The 21,093-nt window shown below is 43.4% G+C and overlaps 1 protein-coding gene across 3 annotated transcripts in view; it reads left to right on the top strand.

The window, feature by feature from the left end:
* Positions 1-127: 127 nt before the first annotated feature.
* Positions 128-21,093, top strand: part of LOC122540028 (corticotropin-releasing factor receptor 1-like) — a 345,294-nt gene continuing 324,328 nt past the window's right edge. For all 3 annotated transcript variants that reach the window (XM_043675338.1, XM_043675340.1, XM_043675337.1), the window contains exon 1: positions 128-354. The gene's annotated coding sequence lies outside the window, so the exon portion shown is untranslated. The remainder of the gene's footprint in view (positions 355-21,093) is intronic.

Genomic DNA, 21,093 nt, shown 5'->3' with positions numbered 1-21,093 from the left:
AGAGAAAGAGAGAAAACGTGAGAGAAAAGAGAAAGCGAGAAAGCGAGAAAAAGAGAGAAAATGGAAAAAGAAAGAGAGAGACAGAGAGACAGGGAGAGAGAGGGACAGAGACAGAGAGAGGGACAGAGACAGAGAGAGAGACAGAGAGGGAGGGACAGAGACGGAGAGAGAGACCGCACTCAGATCGGAGAGAGCCTGGACCGTTCCCGGGGACATTTCGGTGATAGAGACAACGGGAACAGTGGGCCGAGTCTGGGAATCCGGGAAAGGCAATCTTTCTGAAGCAGTTCCTGCTGTCCTGGGAACGCAGGAGGAGGACGAAGGGAGCGGGACAAACTGACTATCACTAACCAGGTAAGAGACTGCAGCGAGGATCAGTGAACTAGCTGAGCTGCAGACAAAACCAGAAATATCTGTGATGGGAAACCAGAATCAACGTTTCGGGTCCAGTAACCCTTCCACAAAATGGGATCTGAGTAATAATCCCTGCCCTCTCCCTAAGGCACTGGACTGTGTATTTCTTGCTCCAGCCTGTCTATGTCCTCTTTACCTCCTGATTTACAAAAGAAAAGCTAAAGCTAAAGTGCATCAATGAATTGATCGAATCTGAGGAGATCAAGCCAAGAGAACTGAGCAAACGCTGCTCGAGCGAAACAGAACAGACCAGTGATTAATGAAATATCGCAGAGAACAATTACATATATCAATAGCAGCTCAGGATGCCCAGATACAGACACCTTTCAGTAATTATCAGGCTTCACTCAATCTGCAGCAGTTGGTTTAAGCAGCAGAAGATGAGAGAGGGTTGGGTGTAATTTTGCCCTTGTATTTGTATTTGGGGTCTGACAAGCAGAGAGAGCTTTACCCCGATTTGTTTGGAGATAGACTTCCCGTGTTTGGAAGCTGCCAGCGCAGACACCATTTTTCCATTTGAACAGTAGGTTGTGTGTGTCGGCATTTCTGCTGGAAACAGCTTTTCCACTCTTGCTTGACTGTACTTCAAGTAGCTCCTGCTTGTTGTTTCTTTAGTCCTCAGCAATATGATCGTCACTGCTATATTTATTCTCCAGCTTCTCGCTGTTGTACATTTTACATAGATTCCCCTGCAGTCTGCTAGTTGCTGACACGAGAAAATTGCATCCAGTCTCTTTCCCAAGTTATTGTATCACAGCAATGTCTTTTATTGTCTCTCCTCCTTCTCTCATGTTAATAGCTTTCCTTCTGTATTTTTACGTTCTCTGCCTTTTCAGTCCTCTCTTACATTTATGATTATTTCCTTTCCTTTCTTTTTTTTGAAATGAACATCTTTATAGTGTATTTTCTCTGAAGTCTATCCGTTGTTTACCCATCCCGTTGTGCCTGGTCAATATCTGTTTTGATGTTGTTTGAAGCTCTGCCTATCCATCTTGTGTCTGACATCTCTTAAAGTGAGTCAGTCTGTCTGATGCTCACTTGTCTTTTTGTCATATATCTGGTCTAATATCCTCCGAGCCAAGCTTTGTCTGTCCAGTATCCTTTCCTCTTTAGTAATTGGTCATCACTGAATCACAGTATGTTCTCGTGCACATGAAGGCCATTTGGTCCATAGTGTTTCTGGGCACTTTAACATTTTGCCGTTCTCCTGTCTTTTCCCCACAACCCTACACATTGTTTCTATTTAAAATCATCCAATGTCCTCTTGAATGTCTTGACTGTGCCTACCTTTGACACACTTATAAGCAAAGCATTCCAGACCAGTGTGAAAAAAATTATATTTCATCTTACATTTGCTTCTTTTTGCAAGGTACTTAAAACTGTGCCTCAATCCTTTCATAAATGGGAACAGTTACCCCCTCCCCTCATCTACTTCCAGTCCCATCATGATTTTTAAGCACCTATCAAATCTCCTCTGTCTCCTGCTCCAAGGAAAACAGTCAGAATTTTTCCAACCCATCCTCATAACTTGAGTTTCTCATCTCTGGAGTCATTATTGTAAACCTCTTCTGCACCCTCTCGAATGCACTCACATCCTTTCTAATCTTGATTTTAACCCTGATCTTGTACTCTATGCCCTTATCAATACAGCAAAGAAAACCGTATGCGGCACAGTGGTTAGCACTGCTGCCTCCCAGCGCCAGAGACCCGGGTTCAATTCCCGCCTCAGGCGACTGACTGTGTGGAGTTTGCACATTCTCCCCGTGTCTGCGTGGGTTTCCTCCAGGTGCTCCGGTTTCCTTCCACAGTCCAAAGATGTGCAGGTTAGGTGAATTGGCCATGCTAAATTGCCCATAGTGTTAGGTAAGGGGTAAATGTATGGGTGGGTTGCGCTTCGGCGGGGCGGTGTGGACTTGTTGGGCCGAAGGGCCTGTTTCCACACTGTAAGTAATCTAATCTAATCTAATCTTTCTTTAACAGCTCTCCACCTTCATAAGTTCATAATGTGAGAACAGAATTGGCCATTTGGCCCATCGAGTCTGCTCTGCCATTCAATCATGGCTGATATGCTCCTCACCCCAATTTTCCTGTCTTCTCCCCATATCCCTTCAACCCATTACCAATTAAAAATCTGATAAAACCTAAATTTATTCACTGTCACTTTGGGGTAGCAAATTCCATAGATTCACAACCCTATGGGAGAAATAGTTTCTGCTTAACTCTGTTTTAAATTTGCTGCCCCTTATCCTCAGACTATGACCTCTCATCCTAGAATGCCCCACAAGAGGAATCATCTGCTCCACATCTATTTTATCTGCATCTTTTATCACCCAAAGCTGTGATAATTGAGCTGTGGCCATGCTCAATGTTTGAATTTGGAGGGTTATTTTTCTGATTGGAGATCTATGACCAGTAGCGTTCCATAAGAATGAGCGCTGGGATCTCTTTTGTTTGTAATAAACACAAATGATTTGATGAAAATGTAGGATGCTCTTCGAAAGGTTGGTGTGGACTTGATGGGCTGAATGGTCTGTTTCCATGCTGTAGGGTTTCTATGAAACTAGCCATTTATTCTATGTATCTTGAATACCTCAATTTGATCTTCTGTCCATAAGACTAAAAGATTTAATAAGAGGAGAATTAAGCCATTCAGTAGATTGTCTGCTCCACACTGAGATCATGGCTGATCCGATAGAAAGGGATGTAAAAGGGGTGGAGGAGTTGCGTACTAATAAAACAGAATGTCACTGCTGCATATGAAAGGCTCATGAAGCCTTATGGGTAGAATTTAGGAATAAGGACTATGGTGGGCCCCTCAATAGCCATCTCAAATTAGAGGACCAGACATGTAAGCAGATCATGAAAAGATGTAAAAACAGCAGGGTTGTTGTCGTGGGAGATTTTGACTTCCCCTGTACTAACTGGGACTCCCTTAGTGCCAGGGCTTAGATGGGGTAGAATTTGTTTGACACATCCAGGAGGGTTTCTTGAAAAAGATGTAGACAGTCCAACTAAGGAAGAGGCCATTCTGGACCTTGTTTCAGGGAATGAACCTGACCAAGTGATCAAAGTTTCAGGTGGGGAGCATTTTGAGAACAGTGATCATAATTTCAAAATTCCCATGTTAAGGGTAAGACTGATTTTTAGGGTGTAAGTGCTAAATTGAGGGAAAAGCTAATTAGGTAAGAATGGGAGAGATTAGATTGGGATCAGCAATTTGAGGGTAAATCTACATCTGACATATACGAATCTTTTAAAGGCAAGTTGATCAGAGTTCAGGACCATCCTATTCCTGTAAGGATGAAGGATGGCAAAATTCAGGAGCCATGGAAGACAAGAGATTTTGAAGCAAAATGGAAGCATATGTAAGGTTTGGGAAACTGAAATCAGACAAGGCCCTTAAGGAATATAGAGGAAGCAAAAAGAACTTGAGCAAGGAATTAGGAGGGCTAAAAGGGGCCATGAAATTTCCCTGGCAATTAAGGATAATCCCAAGGCATTTCATATGTGCATTAGGAGAAAGATGATAGCTAAGGAATGGTAGGTCCACTCAAGGACAAAGGAAGGAATTTATGTGTATTGCTAGAGGAAGTAGTTGAGATCCTTGCACTATCATTCACCAAGGAAAAGGGTGTGGATGATGGTCAGATCAGAGCAGGGTTCAAAATTCACCTACTCTAGAGATGTGTAAAAAAAGGTACCTGAGCAGGTCACCTGTATAGTGATTGTTCCCCAGATGGCTTCCAATGCCTTAGTTAGGGGGCTCAAAATTGTTCACAGTACTCCAACTGTGTTCCTGTATACTTTTAGCAAGATCTCCCTACTTCTATAATCCATTCACTTTGAAATAATGGCCAACAATCATGTGCCTTCCCTACTACTCATTGAATGTGGATTCATTCACAAATGCCTTTGTTCTGTAATTTGCTGTAATCTCAATCCATTTAAATGATATTTAGATATTCTTTCTGCCCAAAGTGCATAGCTTCACATTTTCCCACACTATGTTCCATCTGCTGAGTTTTTAACCATGCATAGGAGACTGGATACTATGGACTATTACCTTTACAAGCAATGAAATTTGACAAATTGGATCCACAATTGGCTGAGTGGTAGGAAGTGGAGGGTGATGATTATGGGATGTTTTCATGAAGAACTCATGTGTCCTGGGTTCTGCAGTGATCAGTGTTGCAATCCTTGCTGTTTGTGTTTTATATTAATGATTTAGAATTGAATATAGAAGGTTTGATCAGTAAGATCTCGGGCAATATAAACATTTTATTTATTCATTTGTGGCATGAGGGTGTCACTGGCTAGGCCAGCATTTATTGCCTACCCCAGAGAGCAGCTAAGGATCAACCACATTGCTGTAGGTCTGGAGTCACATGTAGCCCTGATCAGGTAGTGAACCGGATGGGTTTTTCCACCAATTGACAATGGTTTCACAGTCATTATCAGATTCTTAAAAAAAAATCTAATTCTAACATCTGCTGTGGCATGATTTAAGCCCAGGTCCCCAGAGTATTGCCTGGGGCTCTGAATTAATAGTCCAGCAATAATACTACTAGGCCATCATCTCCCCAGTTGGTGGAGGGGGGAAAATGAGGAGGATGGCCTTAGATTGCAGGAGATTATAGACAGTCTGGTCAGTAGAGCTGATCAGTGACAAATGCAGTTCAATCCAGATAAATAAGAAGTAATGCACTTGGGAAGGACAACATGGCAAGAGAATACAGTTAGTAGTAGGACCCTGAGAAGCAGTGAGGGTCAGAGGGGACCTTGATATGTATGTACACCAGTCCCTAAAGGTAATGAGACAGGTAGATAAAGTGGTTAAGAACGTATATGGTATACTTGCCTTTATTATATTTGCCATGGCATAGAGTTTAAGAGCAGGGAGGTTATGCTGAAACTGTATTAAACATTGATTATGCCACAGCTAGTGTGCGGTTCTGGAATCCTTGTTGAAAGAGGGATGTGTTGGCAATAGAGAAGATACAGAAGAGTGTTGCCTGGCCTGAAGGCCTAATTGTGCAGAGAGATTGAATAGACTGGCATTTATAGCAACGGAGACTGAGGGGAGACATGATTGAAATTTATGAAATTATGAGTTGCATAGGCATGGTAAATGGGAAGGAATTTTCCCCTTGCTGATTAATGACCAAGGGTACAGATTTCAGGTTAGAGGCAGGAGATTTAAAAGGGATACGAGGAAATAAATTTTCACTCAGAGGGTGGTGGGAATTTGGAGCTGATTGCCTGTAAGTGGGGGTAGAGACAGAAACCCTCATCACATTGACGGAGTATGTAGATGCACATTTGCAATGCCAAGGCATTCAAGGCTATTGGCCAAGTGCAGGTTGATTACATTAGAACAGATATTGGTTTTAACTGTCATGGACTTGATGGGTTTAAAGGCCTCCTCTGTGCTGTAAAACGTTGTGACGCTGCTGACTCCATGTGTCATCTCTCCCCTTGAATTCCCACCCACCCATTTCTGAGTCAGCTGCAAACTTGTTGATAGAATATTCATTTTCTTTATCCAAATTATTTATACACATTGTAAATAATTGTGCCCCAACATTGAAAACCATTCAGCCATCTTGAAAATGATCCCCATCTTTCTACTTTCTGTCCTCTATTAGTTACATATACAACCTCCAACACCAGGGACAGTTTTCTTATTAAGTAGACTAATTTGAGGTATCTTAACATATGCCTTCTGAAAATTCAAGAGAATTTTATCCAGACACAGGATAAGGACAGCTGGGTTACAATCAGGGGGAGGAAAGGAACCGATGGTCAGAGCAGGGATCCCCTGTTGCCGTTCCCCTTAGCAATAAGTATACCGTTTTGGATACTGCTGGAGGGGACAGCCTACCAGGGGAAAGCCATAGTTCTCAGGTCTCTGGCACTGAGCCTGGCACTGTGGCTCAGAAAGGAAGGTGGGGGTGGGGGGTAAATAGAAAAGCACTAGTAGTAGGGGACTCAATAGTTAGACAGATTGACAGGAGATTTTGTCATCAGGAATGGGACTCCCGGAAGGTATGTTGCCTCCATGGTGCCAGGGTCCGGGATGTTGCCAATCGGGTTTATAAGATTCTGAAGGTAAGCAGCCAGAAATCATGGTACATATTGGCACCAATGATATAGCCAGGAAAGGGATTGAGGATCTGAAAAGTGACTACAGAGAGTTAGAGCTGAAGAGCAGGACAAGTAGAGTTTGCTACTGGAGCCACGAGATAGTGAGATGAGGAACAGTCAGCGAATGCAGCTTAACAAGGCTGGTGCAGGATACCTTGACCATTGGGATACCTTCTGGGGAAGGTGGGTCCTGTACATGAAGGATGGGGGTACAAATGTCCTGAGTGGGAGATTTGCTCATGCGATTCAGGAGGGTTTAAACTAGTTTGGCAGGGGGGTGGAAATCAGAGCCACATGTCTGACAGGGGGTCAGTTGCAGACAGGACAATGACAGGGTATATTGAATCCATCAGGAAGGTTTCTCACGCGGTGAAACAAAGGGATTGGTTAAAATGTGCCTGCTTTAATGCAAGGAGTGTCTGGAATAAGCCTGATGAACTTAGAGCATGGATTAGTACTTGGGGCTACGATATTGTGGCCATAACGGAGACATGGGTTTCACAGGGGCAGGAAAGGTTGCTTGATGTTCCAGGGTTTAGAACGTTTAAAAAGAACAGGGAGGGTGGAAAAAGAGGAGGGGGTGTAGCATTGCTAATCAGGGAGTGTATCACAGCCACAGAAACAAAGGTTGTTGAGGAAGGTTTGTCTACTGAGTCAGTATGGGTGGAAGTTAGGAACAGCAAGGGAACAGCCACTGCATTGGGGGTTTTCTACAGACCACCTAATAGCAGTAGAGAGATTGAAGATCTCATAGGGGGGCAGATTCTGGAAAAATGCAAAAGTAGCAGGGTTGTTGTTATGGGTGATTTTAACTTTCCCAATATCGACTGGAACCTCCTAAGTGCAGATGGAGCCGTTTTTGTCAGGAGTGTTCAGGAAGGTTTCCTTACTCAGTATGTAGACAGACCAATGAGGGGAGAGGCCATTTTGGATTTGGTGCTCGGCAACGAGCCAGGACAGGTGTCAGATCTCGTGGTGGGAGAGCACTTTGGTGAAAGTGATCACAATTACCTCACATCTAGCATAGCCTTGGAGAGGGAAAGGAGCAGTTACTGAGGCAAGATATTTAATTGGGGAAAAGGAAATTATGACGCTATCAGACAGGAATTGAGAAGTACAGACTGGAAGCAATTGTTCCACAGAGAGGGCACAGCTAACATGTGGAAACTATTTAAGAGCAGTTGTTGCGAGTGATGCTCAAATTTGTTCCTCTGAGACAGGTAAGAAGGGGTAAGATTAAGGAACCTTGGATGACGAGAACAGAGGAACTTCTTGTCAAAAGGAAGAAGGTAGCTTACGTAAGGTGGAGGAAGCAATGATCTAGCACACCTTTGGAGGATTACAGGCTTGCTAGAAAGGAGCTCAGAAATGGACTGAGGAGAGCCAGGAGGGGGCACGAAAAAGGCTTGGCAAGACGGATTAGGGAGAACCCAGAGGCATTTTACTCATACGTGAGGAATAAGAGAATGCTCAGGGAGAATGTAGGGCCGATCAGGGATAGCGGAGGGAATTTGTGCATGGAGTCTGAGCAGATAGGGGAAGCCCTAAGTGAGTTTTTTGCTTCAGTTTTCACCAAGGAAAGGGAGCTTGTTGTAAATGAAAACTTAGAGGAGCTGGGAAACAGTTTTGACCAGATCAAGACTGATGAAGTTGATGTGCTAGAAATTTTGGAAAACATTAAGATTGATAAGTCCCCAGGGCCAGACCAGATTTATCCTAGGCTGCTCTGGGAAGTGAGAAAGGAGGTTGCTAAGCCACTGGCGAGGATATTTGCCTCCTCACTCTCCACGGGAGTCGTACCAGAGGATTGGAAGGAGGCGAATGTTGTTCCACTTTTCAAGAAGGGTAATAGGGAAATCCCTGGCAATTACAGACTAGTCAGTCTTACTTCTGTGGTCAGCAAAGTTGTGGAAAGAATTGAGGGATAGGATTTATGACTATTTGGCAAAGCATAGTGTGATTAAAGGCAGTCAGCATGGCTTTGTGAGGGGCAGGTCATGCCTCACAAATCTTATTGAGTTCTTTGAGGAGGTGTCAAGACAGGTCGATAACGGTAGAGCAGTGTATGTGGTGTATATGGATTCCAGCAAGGCATTTGATAGGGTTCCCAATGGTAGGCTCATTCATAAAGTCAGGAAGTATAGGATACAGAGAGATTTGGCTATCTGAATTCAGAAGGCAGAGAGTGGTTGTAGGTGGAAAATATTCTGCCTGTAGGACAGTGTTGAGTAGGGTCCCACAGAGGTTCTTGGGCCTCTGCTCTTTGTAGTTTTTATAAATGACTTGGATGAGGAGGTTGAGGGGTAGGTTAGTAAATTTGCAGATGACACAAAGGTTGGAGGTTTCATCGATAGTATAGAGTGCTACTGTAGGCTGCAGCGTGACATAGACAGGATGCAGAACTGGACTGAGGAATGGCAGATGGAGTTCAACCTGGATAAATGTGAAGTGATGCATTTTGGAAGATCGAACTCGAATGCTGAATATAGGATTAAAGACAGGATTCTTGGCAGTGTGGAGGAACAGAGGGATCTGGGTGTGTAAGTACATAGATCCCTCAAAGTTGCCACCCAAGTGGATAGGGTTGTTAAGAAAGCATATGGTGTTTTGGCTTTCATTAACAGGGGGATCGAATTTAAGAGCCGCGAGATCTTACTGCAGGTCTACAAGTCCCTGGTGAGACTACACTTGTGTCCAGTTCTGGTCGCCCTACTATAGGAAAGATACAGAGGCTTTGGAGAGGGTGCAAAGAAGGTTTAGATTAGATTACTTAGTGTTGAAACAGGCCCTTCGGCCCAACAAGTCCACACCGACCCATCGAAGCACAACCCACCCAGACCCATTCCCCTACATTTACCCCTTCACCTAACACTACGTGCAATTTAGCATGGCCAATTCACCTAACCTGCACATTTTTGGACTGTGGGAGGAAACCGGAGCACCCGGAGGAAACCCACGCAGACAAGGGGAGAATGTGCAAACTCCATGCAGTCAGTCGCCTGAGGTGGGCTTTGAACCCGGGTCTCTGGCGCTGTGAGGCAGCAGTGCTAACCACTGTGCCACCATGCCGCCACAGGATGCTGCCTGGACTGAAGGGCTTGCCGTATGAAGAAAGATTTAATAAGCTTGGACTTTTCTCTCTGGAGAGAAGGAGGAAGGGAGTAGACCTGATCGAGGTATACAAAATAATGAGAGGAATAGATAGAGTCAATAGCCAGAGACCTTTCCCCAGGGCAGGATTGACTGGTACGAGAAATCATAGTTTGAAGATATTGGGAGGAAGGTATAAAGGAGACATCAGAGGTAGGTTCTTTACGCAGAGAATTGTGAATGCATGGAATGCATTACCAGTTGAGGTGGTGGAAGTGAAGTCATTGGGGACATTTAAGCGACTGCTGGACATGCACATGGATAGCAGTGAGTTGAGGGCAGCGTAGGTTAAATTACTATATTTTACATTAGGATTTAGCACAACATCGAGGGCCTAAGGGCCTGTTCTGTGATATACTTTTTGATGTACTATGTTCAAATTCTATTAAATTTGTCAGGTAGGATTTCTCGTTTATGAAGCTGTACGACTTGCTTGATCACATTATGATTAGATTAGATCCCTTTGGCCCCAACAGTCCACGCCGTCCCTCTGAAGAACAACCCATTCAGACCTATTTCACTCTGACTAATGCACCTAACACTATGGGCAATTTCACATGGCCAATTCACCTGGCTGGCACATCTTTGGACTATGGGAGGAAACCCACGGAAAGAATGTGCAAACTCCACACAGACAGTCACCCGAGGCTGGAATTGAACCTGGGACCCTGGTGCTATAAGGCAGCAGTACTAACCACTGAGCCACCGTGTATTTCTAAATATCACCTGTTAGTTCAGTGGAGGTACACCCAGGTCTGATTACTCCTGAACCCCGTTTAGAATTGCAGCCCCTATCTTATATTCCCTTTCTAACTTCTTCTGACCAAAATGCATCACCTCACATTTCGCTGCTCTGCCATTCAATAAGATCATGGCTAATCTGTGGTTTCACTCCATATGCCTGCCTTGGGCTTCTCTCTCTTGATAGCCTTGCTTAATAAACAAAATTGTCTATCGCAGATTTAAATGTAGCCATTAAATTAGTTTTGACCACTATTTGAGGAAGAGAGTTCTAAACTCCCATCATGCTTTGCATGTAGAAGTCCTTTCTGATATCTCTCCTGATTAGAGGTGATCAGCCACTAATTCTCAGATGATGTCCCTTGGTTCAAGAAACTGCAACCCCGTGGAAATAGTGAATCTTTATTTATCCTGTATTTCCCTGTTAATGTTCTGAAGACTTTGATGAGATTAACCCTTAACCTTTTGAATTCTAGAGAATGAAGGCATAATTTGTATATTCTCTCTTCTTAATGTAACCCCAAAATCCAGATATCATCCTTGTAAACCTGCACTGAATTCTCTCCAGGGCTAAACCATCCTTGTTAGGGTATGGTGCCTAGATCTGCTCAGAGTGCTTTAAGTGGGGTCTAACTATGCTTTTGTAGAATTGCAGTACAATGTCTGCATCCCAATCCTCCAACCCTTTAGATATGAGGGCCAGCATTCCTTTGGACTTCTTAACTATTTTCTGCAATTGTTTGTGCCATTTCAAAGAGCCATGCACCTGAACCCCTGAATCTCTGAACATCCATTGTATTTAACTTCATGCCTTGTAAAAAATATTCAGATCTATCCTTTTCCAGCCTGAAATAGATAACCTCATGCTTGCTTATATTAAAATTCAACTACCACAAACTTTTTTTTAGAATCCCTACAGTGTGGAAACAGGCCATTTGGCCCAACAAGTCCACAACAACCCTCTGAAAAGTATCCCACCCAGACCCATTCCCTTACCCTATTACTCTACATTTCCCCTGATTAATGCACCTAGCCTACACATCCCTGAACACTATGGGCAATTTAGCATGGCCAATTCACTTAACCTGTACATCTTTGGACTGTGGGAGGAAACTAGAGCACCCAGAAGAAACCCACATAGACATGGGGAGAATGTACAAACCCCAAACAGACAGTCACCTGAGGCTGAAATCAAATCTGGGTCCCTGGCGCTGTGAGGCAGCAGTGCTAACCACTGAGCTCCTGTGCTGCCCAATCATCAATATTTTTTTCTAATTTTACGTTATCGTCAACACTGTCAACAATATGCCGAATTTTGTGTCATGAGCAAATTTGGACATTTGACTTTTTAATGCCATTATCCAAGTGGCTAATGAATATTATGAATAATTGAGGCACCAACACAGATCCCTGCAGGACGTCACTAGTCGTGTCTTGCATTTTGATTACTTACCCATTATTCCAACAGTCTGTTTCCTGTCACTCAACCAATTTCCTATCTGTGTCGGTAATTTGCCTTTAATTACATGGGCTTCCACCTTAGCTAACGGTCTCTTATGTGGAACCTTTTCAAAAGCCTTCTGGAAATCCATATAAACAACATCGACCAACAGACCTCTGTCCCTCTTTGTGACCTCTCCAAAAAAATTGCTGAGGTTTGTCAGGCATGACCTCCCCTTCATGAATCCATGTTGATTCTTCTTGATTAACCAACATTTTTAAAGCTGATCAATTACCTTATCCTTCATTATGGACAGCAATAATGTTTTCACCACAGATGTTAGGCTGACTGGTTTGCAATTCTTTTTGTCATCCTTCTTATGTCATTGAATCCCTACGGTGTGGAAACAGGCCATTTGGCCCAACAAGGCCACCCAGACCCTTTCCCCTACCCTCTTACTCTGCATTTCTCCTGACCAATGCACCTAACATACACATCCCTGAACACTATGGGCAATTTAACATTGTCAATTCACCTAACCTGCACATCTTTGGACTGTGGGAGCACCCAGAGAAAACTCATGCTGACACAGGGAGAATGTGCAAACTCCACACAGACAGTCGCTCAAGGCTGGAATCGAACCCAGGTCCCTGGTGCTGTGAAGCAGCGGTGCTAACCACTGAGCCCATGGGACCTATCTCCTCACCCTAGTGACTTGCCACTGACCTTTTGGAATTCCATGCTGTCCTCCTGTTTACAATTCTTCCAGGTCTCATGTCATCTCCCTTTAAATTGTCCTCAAAACCCTCATTTTTTCCTTTCTCTTGTTCAGATGGATACTGTAGAAGAAGACTTTGTTTGAAGAATTATAAGTCAAAATGGTGTGCCATGTCATTAATGATGGTACCCAGACATTTTAAATACAATTGACCTCTGAGTGATCCTCAATACAGTTGTGTTAGTGAATTCTTCAAATATGTAACTTTGAAGTCCTGGATCAATAGGAATTAAAACAGTATCAGATCAAGATATAATCTCAGCACTTCAGAGGATCTTTTGCACATAACATGGCAATAAAATGTCCCCTTCTCTTTCTGGTTTGTCATATTCAATGGTAATAGCTCTCTACTTTTTGTCTGTCTCCCTTTCATTCTTGTTGTCTCTCACTTAGTATCTTTGCTCAATAGAATTCAGATGTTTGCAGGCAGTGAAGGGAAATTTAACCTTGAGACCTGGTGATGAGAAGGGATCCTCCTCAGGAAAACTGGAGACTGACATGAAAACTAGTCCCATAATAATACATGATCTGTAAGGTAGAGTCATTTCAGGTACTGGCCTGGAATTGTCCAACAGGAGCCTTCCCAATGGTGAGGGATACTTACTTGGATAAGATAGTGGTGGGTGAAATTGAGAATGCAGTTTGATTAAAATTGAGTTTGTGGCTGCAAAGTCAATAGATAATCTTTCCATTGCATTATCAACTGAGGTTCTAACTGCCCACTTAAATGTAGCCTCATCCCTTAAGCCACCCCCAAGTGGTATTCTGAACTTATTTCTGGTTTTGCTCAGGAACTGAGGGACCACAGAAGGAGCATTCACATCACAATTTTATGCCACCCAGGCCTCCCATATGAGAATGCAGTTTGATGTCACAGTCAAAACAAGACCAACTTGTCTTCATAGCAGATTCACAAAGTTCGTTTGATAAATACTTGGGTGGATTTTAATCTCATGAGAGTGGTTAGGGTTGACCTGTACCCAAATAGAGTTTTGAACAAGAAGAGACATACATCCTGAGAAGACTTGACTCCAAGGGTGGACACTGAAAGAATGTTTCCCCTTGTGGGGGAGTCTAGAACAAGGGAACAAAGTTTAAAAATAAGGGATCACCAAGTTGAGGAGAATTTTCTTCTGAGAGTCATGACTTTTGTCAGGCCCTCATTAGAGGACAGTGAAAGCTGGACTATTGACTATTTTAGGCCTGACTTTGAAATTTTGGGAGATAGGTGAAAATGTGGAGTTGAGACGACAATCAGATCAGCCATGATCTTATGGAATGAGAGAGCAAATTACAGGAGCTGAATGGGGTACTCCTGCTCCTAATTAGAATGTTCTTATGTTCCTGTCATGGCTGGCATTGATATCAGATGCTTGGGCTCCTTTTAGGCTATTGATCATCCTGTTGACTATTATCTTTGATAGCATTTAAGGTCTTTCGACATGAAGGAACATTTCCTATCTTATATTTGCACAAGAAGCATTGACCTTGAAGCCCAAGTTCAAGTCCTACATGCTCCAGACGTGTGTCATGATGTGTTTGAAGAGGTTGCTTAAAGCAAATTTGGTGCTAGAGAGAGAGAGAGAGAGCGAGAGAGCTCACAATCAGAATAGACGTGCAATTTTCATTTGGATTGTAGTTGCTGTTGATACATTTTTTCATGTCAAAACATTGAAGTCCTTAATATCCAGCTTATGAGAATCAGTCAGTGTAATATATATAAGGCGCAAAGTTTCTCAGATGCTTTACTGACAACAAGCTGAATATTGTGATTGGCAACCTACAATCCCATGACTTCTGCCACCTAGAAGGATGAGGGCAGTAATTACTTGGGAACACCATCAGTTACAAGTTGCCCCGTAAGGCATTTGATAAGGTTCCCCATGGTAGGCTTATGCGGAAAGTCAGGAGGCATGGGATAGAGGGAAATTTGGCCAATTGGATAGAAAACTGGCTAACCGGCCGAAGGCAGAGAGTGGTGGTAGATGGTAAATACTCAGCCTGGAGCACAGTTACAAGTGGAGTTCCGCAGGGACCAGTTCTGGGTCCTCTGCTGTTTGTAATCTTTACTACTGACTTGGAAGAGGGAGTCGAAGGGTGGGTCAGTAAATTTGCAGATGATACGAAGAGAGGTGGAGTTGTGGACAGTGAGGAGGGCTGTTGTCGGCTGCAAAGAGACTTAGATATGATGCAGACCTGGGCTGAGGAGTGGCAGATGGAGTCCAACCCTGCCAAGTGTGAGGTTGTCCATTTTGGAAGAACAAATAAGAATGCGGAATACAGGGTTAATGGTAGGGTTCTTAGTCAGGTGGAGGAACAGAGGGATCTTGGGGTCTACGTACATAGATCTTTGAAGGTTGCCACTCAGGTGGATAGAGTTTGTAAGAAGGCCTATGGAGTATTATCGTTCATTAGCAGAGGGATTGAATTCAAGAGTCATGAAGTGATGTTGCAGCTGTACAGGACTTTGGTTAGGCCACAGTTGGAGTACTGTGTGCAGTTCTGGTCGCCTCACTTTAGGAAAGATGTGGAAGCTTTGGAGAGGGTGCAGAGAAGATTTACCAGGATGTTGCCTGGAATGGAGAATAAGTCGTACGAGGATAGGTTGAGAGTGCTAGGCCTTTTCTCATTGGAATGGCGAAGGATGAGGGGTGACTTGATAGAGGTTTATAAGATGATCAGAGGAATAGATAGAGTAGACAGTCAGAAACTTTTTCCCCGGGTGCAACAGAGTGTTACAAGGGGACATAAATTTAAGGTGAAGGGTGGAAGGTATCGGGGAGATGTCAGGGGTGGGTTCTTTACCCACAGAGTGGTAGGGGTATGGAATGCGCTGCCTGTGGGAGTGGTAAAGTCAGAATCATGGTGACCTTTAAGCGGCAATTAGATAGGTACATGGATGGGTGCTTAAGCTAGGACAAATGTTCAGCACATCATCGTGGGCCGAAGGGCCTGTTCTGTGCTGTATTGTTCTATGTTCTATGTTCTATGTAAGCCAAACAACATTCTAACTTGGAACTATATTACAGTCACTTCACTGTTACTCCATCAAAAAGCTGGATTTTCTTTCCTCAAAGCGCTGTGATTTACCCATGGATTGCAGTGGCTCAAGAAGGCTGCTCACTACCATCCTCTTGAGCAACAAATGCTGGTTTAGCCAGGAGCATTCTCACCCCATGAACAAATGTTAAAAAAAAAGAAGTTACCGCACACGATAGAGACCACTAAGGAAAGAGAGTTAGTTGAAAGCTGCCCAGAGACAAGCCAACTGTTTCCCATTCATGAAGCTGGATTTGGGGTTCATGTCTGTAGTTACAGAACTGAATGATGTGAGGAAATTGTGATTGAACATATCCTAAACATCTAACAACATTCAACGGGCATATGAATGAGTTGAGATGGAAATGTGTTGCTGGAAAAGCGCAGCAGGTCAGGCAGCATCTAGGGAACAGGAGAATCGACGTTTCGGGCATTAGCCCTTCTTCTAATGCCCGAAACGTCGATTCTCCTGTTCCCTAGATGCTGCCTGACCTGCTGCGCTTTTCCAGCAACACATTTCCATCTCTGATCTCCAGCATCTGCAGACCTCACTTTCTCCTCCATATGAATGAGTTGTCCATGTTTTGCCTATGTTAAAATTTCAAAAAGAGCAATTGAAGAGATTCTTGACTAACCTGGATATTGCAACCAGAACCATACTCCTTTCATCTGAAAACTACTTTTCTCCTCTGAAAATCCTCTCAAAATAATATTCCTGAGGCTACTGGACAATTGAGCACCCTCTGATCGACTCAGCATGTAAAGACCTCTCTGGAGACTTTTCTGACTGTTTCCAGACAGATCCATTTGAAAAGAGTTCTCTGGAAACATGGAGAAAGGTTTGTTGATGTTACATCAGGTATGAGTTAAACAAAGTGACAGGAATGAATTGATTAGACAAATATTTCACACAGCAGCACAAAAAGATAGAAGACGGGAAATGAAGTCACAAAAGCTGAACCTCAACAATGTCACCGAAAAAATCCTTCTGAACAACTATAAGGGGCCTATATCATTATCTTGGCAAAGCAAAATACTCACAAACAAATCATAATGTATGATTTAGATATTTTCTAATCAGTATATTCAGAGATGTTACTATACACCTCTGGAGGAGGTGAGACTTGAACCAAGAACTCCTGGTCCAGAGGTATCAAAGTAATGAAAAACAATAAAGCAGCTCAACTTGACAATGCTTTACATGAATAAATTTTGGACCTGTGGCTTTTCTATGTTTCTATGTGTCCTATTCCCCATTATACAGTGAAATGATGGATATGAGGAAGATTAGAGACAATCTTGAAGTCAGGCTCAAAGCAGCAATGGCTCACTTCCTAGCTATTAGAATCATAGAGTCATAGAGATGTACATTATGGAAACAGACCCTTCCACCAACCCATCCATGCTGACCACATATCCCAACCCAATCTAGTCTCACCTGACAGCCCATATCCCTCCAAACCCTTCCTATTCATACACCCATCCAAATGTTGCAATTGTACCAGCCTCCACCACTTCCTCTGGCAGCTCATTCCATACACGAACCACCCTCTGCGCGAAAAAGTTGCCCCTTAGGTCTCTTTTATATATTTTCCCTCTCACCCTAAACTGCCCTGTAGTTCTGGACTCCCCAACCCCAGGAAAAAGACTTTGCCTATTTATCCTATCCATGTCCCTCATAATTTTGTAAACCTCTATAAGGTCACCCCTCAGCCTCCGACATTCCAGGGAAAACAGCCCTATCCTGTTCAGCCTCTCCCTATAGCTCAAATCCTCCAACCCTGGCAACATCCTTATAAATCTTTGCTGAACCTTTTCAAGTTTCACAACATCTTTCCAATAGGAAGGAGACCAGAATTGCACGCAATATTCCAACAGTGGCCTAACCAATGTCCTGTACAGCCGCAACATGACCTCCCAACTGCTGTACTCAATACTCTGACCAATAAAGGAAAGCATACCAAACTCCTTCTTCACTATCCTATCTACCTGCAACTCCACTTTCAAAGAGCTATGATAATGCACTCCAAGGTGTCTTTGTTCAGCAACACTCTCTAGGACCTTATCATTAAGTGTAAAAGTCCTGCTAAGATTTGCTTTCCCAAAATGCAGCACCTCGCATTTATCTGAATTAAACTCCTTCTCAGCCCATTGGCCCATCTGGTCCAGATCCTGTTGTAATCTGAGGTAACCCTCTTCGCTGTCCACTACACCTCCAATTTTGGTGTCATCTGCAAACTTACTAACTGTACCTCTTATGCCAGCATCCAAATCATTTATGTAAATGACAAAAAGTAGAGGACCCAGCACCGATCCTTGTGGCACTCCACTGGTCACAGGCCTCCAGTCTGAAAAACAACCCTCCACCACCCTCTGTCTTCTACCTTTGAGCCAGTTCTGTATCCAAATGGCTAGTGTTCCCTATAATCCATGAGATCTAACCTTGCTAGTCAGCGTCCCATGGTGAACCTTGTCAAGAGCTTTACTGAAGTCCATATAGATCACATCAACTGCTCTGCCCTCATCAATCCTCTTTGTTACTTCTTCTAAAAACTCAATCAAGTTTGTGAGACATGATTTCTCACGTACAAAGCCATGTTGACTATCCCTAATCAGTCCTTGCCTTTCCAAATACATGTACATCCTGTCCCTCAGGATTCCCTCCAACAATTTGCTCACCACTGAGGTCAGGCTCACCGGTCTATAGTTCCCTGGTTTGTCTTTACCACCCTTCTTAAACAGTGGCACCACATTTACCAATCTCCAGTTTTCCGGCACCTCACCTGTGACTATTGATGATACAAATACCTCAGCAAGAGGCCTAGCAATCACTTCTCTAGCTTCCCACAGAGTTCTCGGGTACACCTGATCAGGTCCTGGGGATTTATCCACCTTTACCCGTTTCAAGACATCCAGCACTTCCTCCTCTGTAATCTGGACATTTGCAAGATGTCACCATCTATTTCCCTACTGTCTATATCTTCCATATCCTTTTCCACAGTAAATACTGATGCAAAATATTCATTTAGTATCTCCCCCATTTTCTGTGGCTCCACACAAAGGCCGCCTTGCTGAACTTTGAGGGGCCCTATTCTCTCCCTAGTTACCATTATGTCCTTAATATAGTTGTAAAAACCCTTTGGATTGTCCTTAATTCTATTTGCTAAAGCTATTTCATGTCCCCTTTTTGCCCTCCTGATTTCCCTCTTAAGTATACTCATACTTCCTTTATACTCTTCTAAGGATTCACTCGATATATCGTGTCTATACCTGACATATGCTTCCTTCTTTTCTTAACCAAACCATCAATTTCTTTAGTCATCCAGCATTTCTTATACCTATCAGCCTTTCCCTTCACCCTGACAGGAATATACTTTCTCTGGATTCTTGTTATCTCATTTCTGAATTGTTACCCATTTTCCAGCCATCCCTTTACTTGCAAACATCTGCCTCCAATCAGCTTTCGGAAGTTCTTACCTAATACTGTCAAAATTGGCCTTTCTCCAATTTTGAACTTCAACTTTTAAATCTGGTCTATCCTATTCCATCACTATTTTAAAACGAATAGAATTATGGTTGCTGGCCCCAAAGTGCTCCCCCACTGATACCTCAGTCACCTGCCCTGCCTTATTTCCCAAGAGTAGGTCATGTGTTGCACCTTCTCTAGTAGGTACATCCACATACTGAATCAGAAAATTGTCTTGTATGCACTTAAGAAATTCCTCTCCATCGAAACTGTACAAAGCTCTGGTACGGCCATACTTGGAGTATTGTGTGCAGTTCTGGTCACCGCATCATAAGAAGGATGTGGAAGCTTCAGAAAAGGGTGCAGAGGGGATTTACTAGGATGTTGCCTGGTATGGAAGGAATGTCTTATGAGAAAGGCTGAGGGCCTTGAGGCTGTTCTCGTTAGAGATAAGAAGGTTGAGAGATGACTTAATCGAGATATACAAGATAATCAGAGGGTTAGATAGGGTGGACAGGGAGAGCCTTTTTCCAAGAATAGGGACGGTAAACACGAGGGGACACAACTTTAAAGTGAGGGGAGATAGGTATAAGACAGATGTCAGAGGTAGTTTTTTTCCTCAGAGGGTAGTAAGGGTATGGAATGCTTTGCCTGCAATGGTAGTAGATTCGCCAAGTTTAAGTGCATTTAAGTCGTCATTGGACAGGCATATGGACGTACATGGAATAGCATAGGTGGGATGGGCTTCAGATTAGTATGACAGGGTGGCGCAACATCGAGGACCAAAGGGCCTGAACTGCACTGTAATGTTCTATGTTCTATGTTCTATAAACCCTTAGCACTATGGCAGTCCCAGTCGATGTTTGGAAAGTTAAAATCCCCTACCATAACTACCCTATTATTCTTACAGATAGCTGAGATCCCCTTTACAAGTTTGTTTCTCAATTTCCCTCTGACTATTAGGGGGTCTATAATACAACCCCAATAAGGTGATCATCCCTTTCTTATTTCTCAGTTCCACCCAAATAACTTCCCTGGATGTATTTCCAGGAATATCCTCCCTCAGCACAGCTGTTACGCTATCCTTTATCAAAATTGCCACTCCCCCTCCTCTCTTGCCTCCCTTTCTATCCTTCCTATCGCATTTGTATCCTGGAACATTAAGCTGCCAGTCCTGTCCATCTCTGAGCCATGTTTCTGTAATTGCTATGATATCCCAGTCCCATGTTCCTAACCATGCCCTGAGTTCATCTGCCTTCCCTGTTAGGCCTCTTGCATTGAAATAAATGCAGTTTAATTTATTAGTCCTACCTTGTCCCTACTTGCCCTGACTGTTTGACTCACTTCTGTTCTCAACTGTACCAGTCTCAGACTGATCTCTTTCCTCACTATCTCCCTGGGTCTCCACCTCACTAGTTTAAATCCTCCCAAGCAGTTCTAGCAAATTTCCTTGCCAGTATATTAGTCCCCTTCCAATTTAGGTGCACTCTGTCCTTCTTGTACAGGTCACGTCTACCCCAAAAATGATCCAAAAATGTGAATCCTTCTCCCATACACCAGCTCCTCAGCCATGCATTCATCTGCTCTATCCTCCTATTCCTGCCCTCACTAGCTCATAGCACCGGGAGTAATCCAGATATTACTACCCTTGAGGACCACCTTTTTAAATTTCTGCCTAATTCTCTGTAATCTCCCTTCAGAGTCTCAACCTTTTCCCTTCCTATATCGTTGGTTCCAATGTGAACAATGGCCTTTCTACAACAACACTTTACTTGAGAGCCTTGTCCTTAAACAGGTGGAACCCTTTGTAGATGAGTAAGTCAGCCCTGAAGAAATGACGTTCTAATCATGGAAATGCTGCATGCGCTCGCTCCTAAATCTCAGTGTGCTGAGAATGGTCACAAAACAGAACTAATTACA

This window comes from Chiloscyllium plagiosum, chromosome 33 (assembly GCF_004010195.1).
Source record: "Chiloscyllium plagiosum isolate BGI_BamShark_2017 chromosome 33, ASM401019v2, whole genome shotgun sequence".
In the NCBI taxonomy this organism is placed as follows: domain Eukaryota; kingdom Metazoa; phylum Chordata; class Chondrichthyes; order Orectolobiformes; family Hemiscylliidae; genus Chiloscyllium; species Chiloscyllium plagiosum.
The sequence above is the reverse complement of the archived record's forward strand: the minus strand, read 5'-3'. Positions and strand labels throughout refer to the sequence as shown.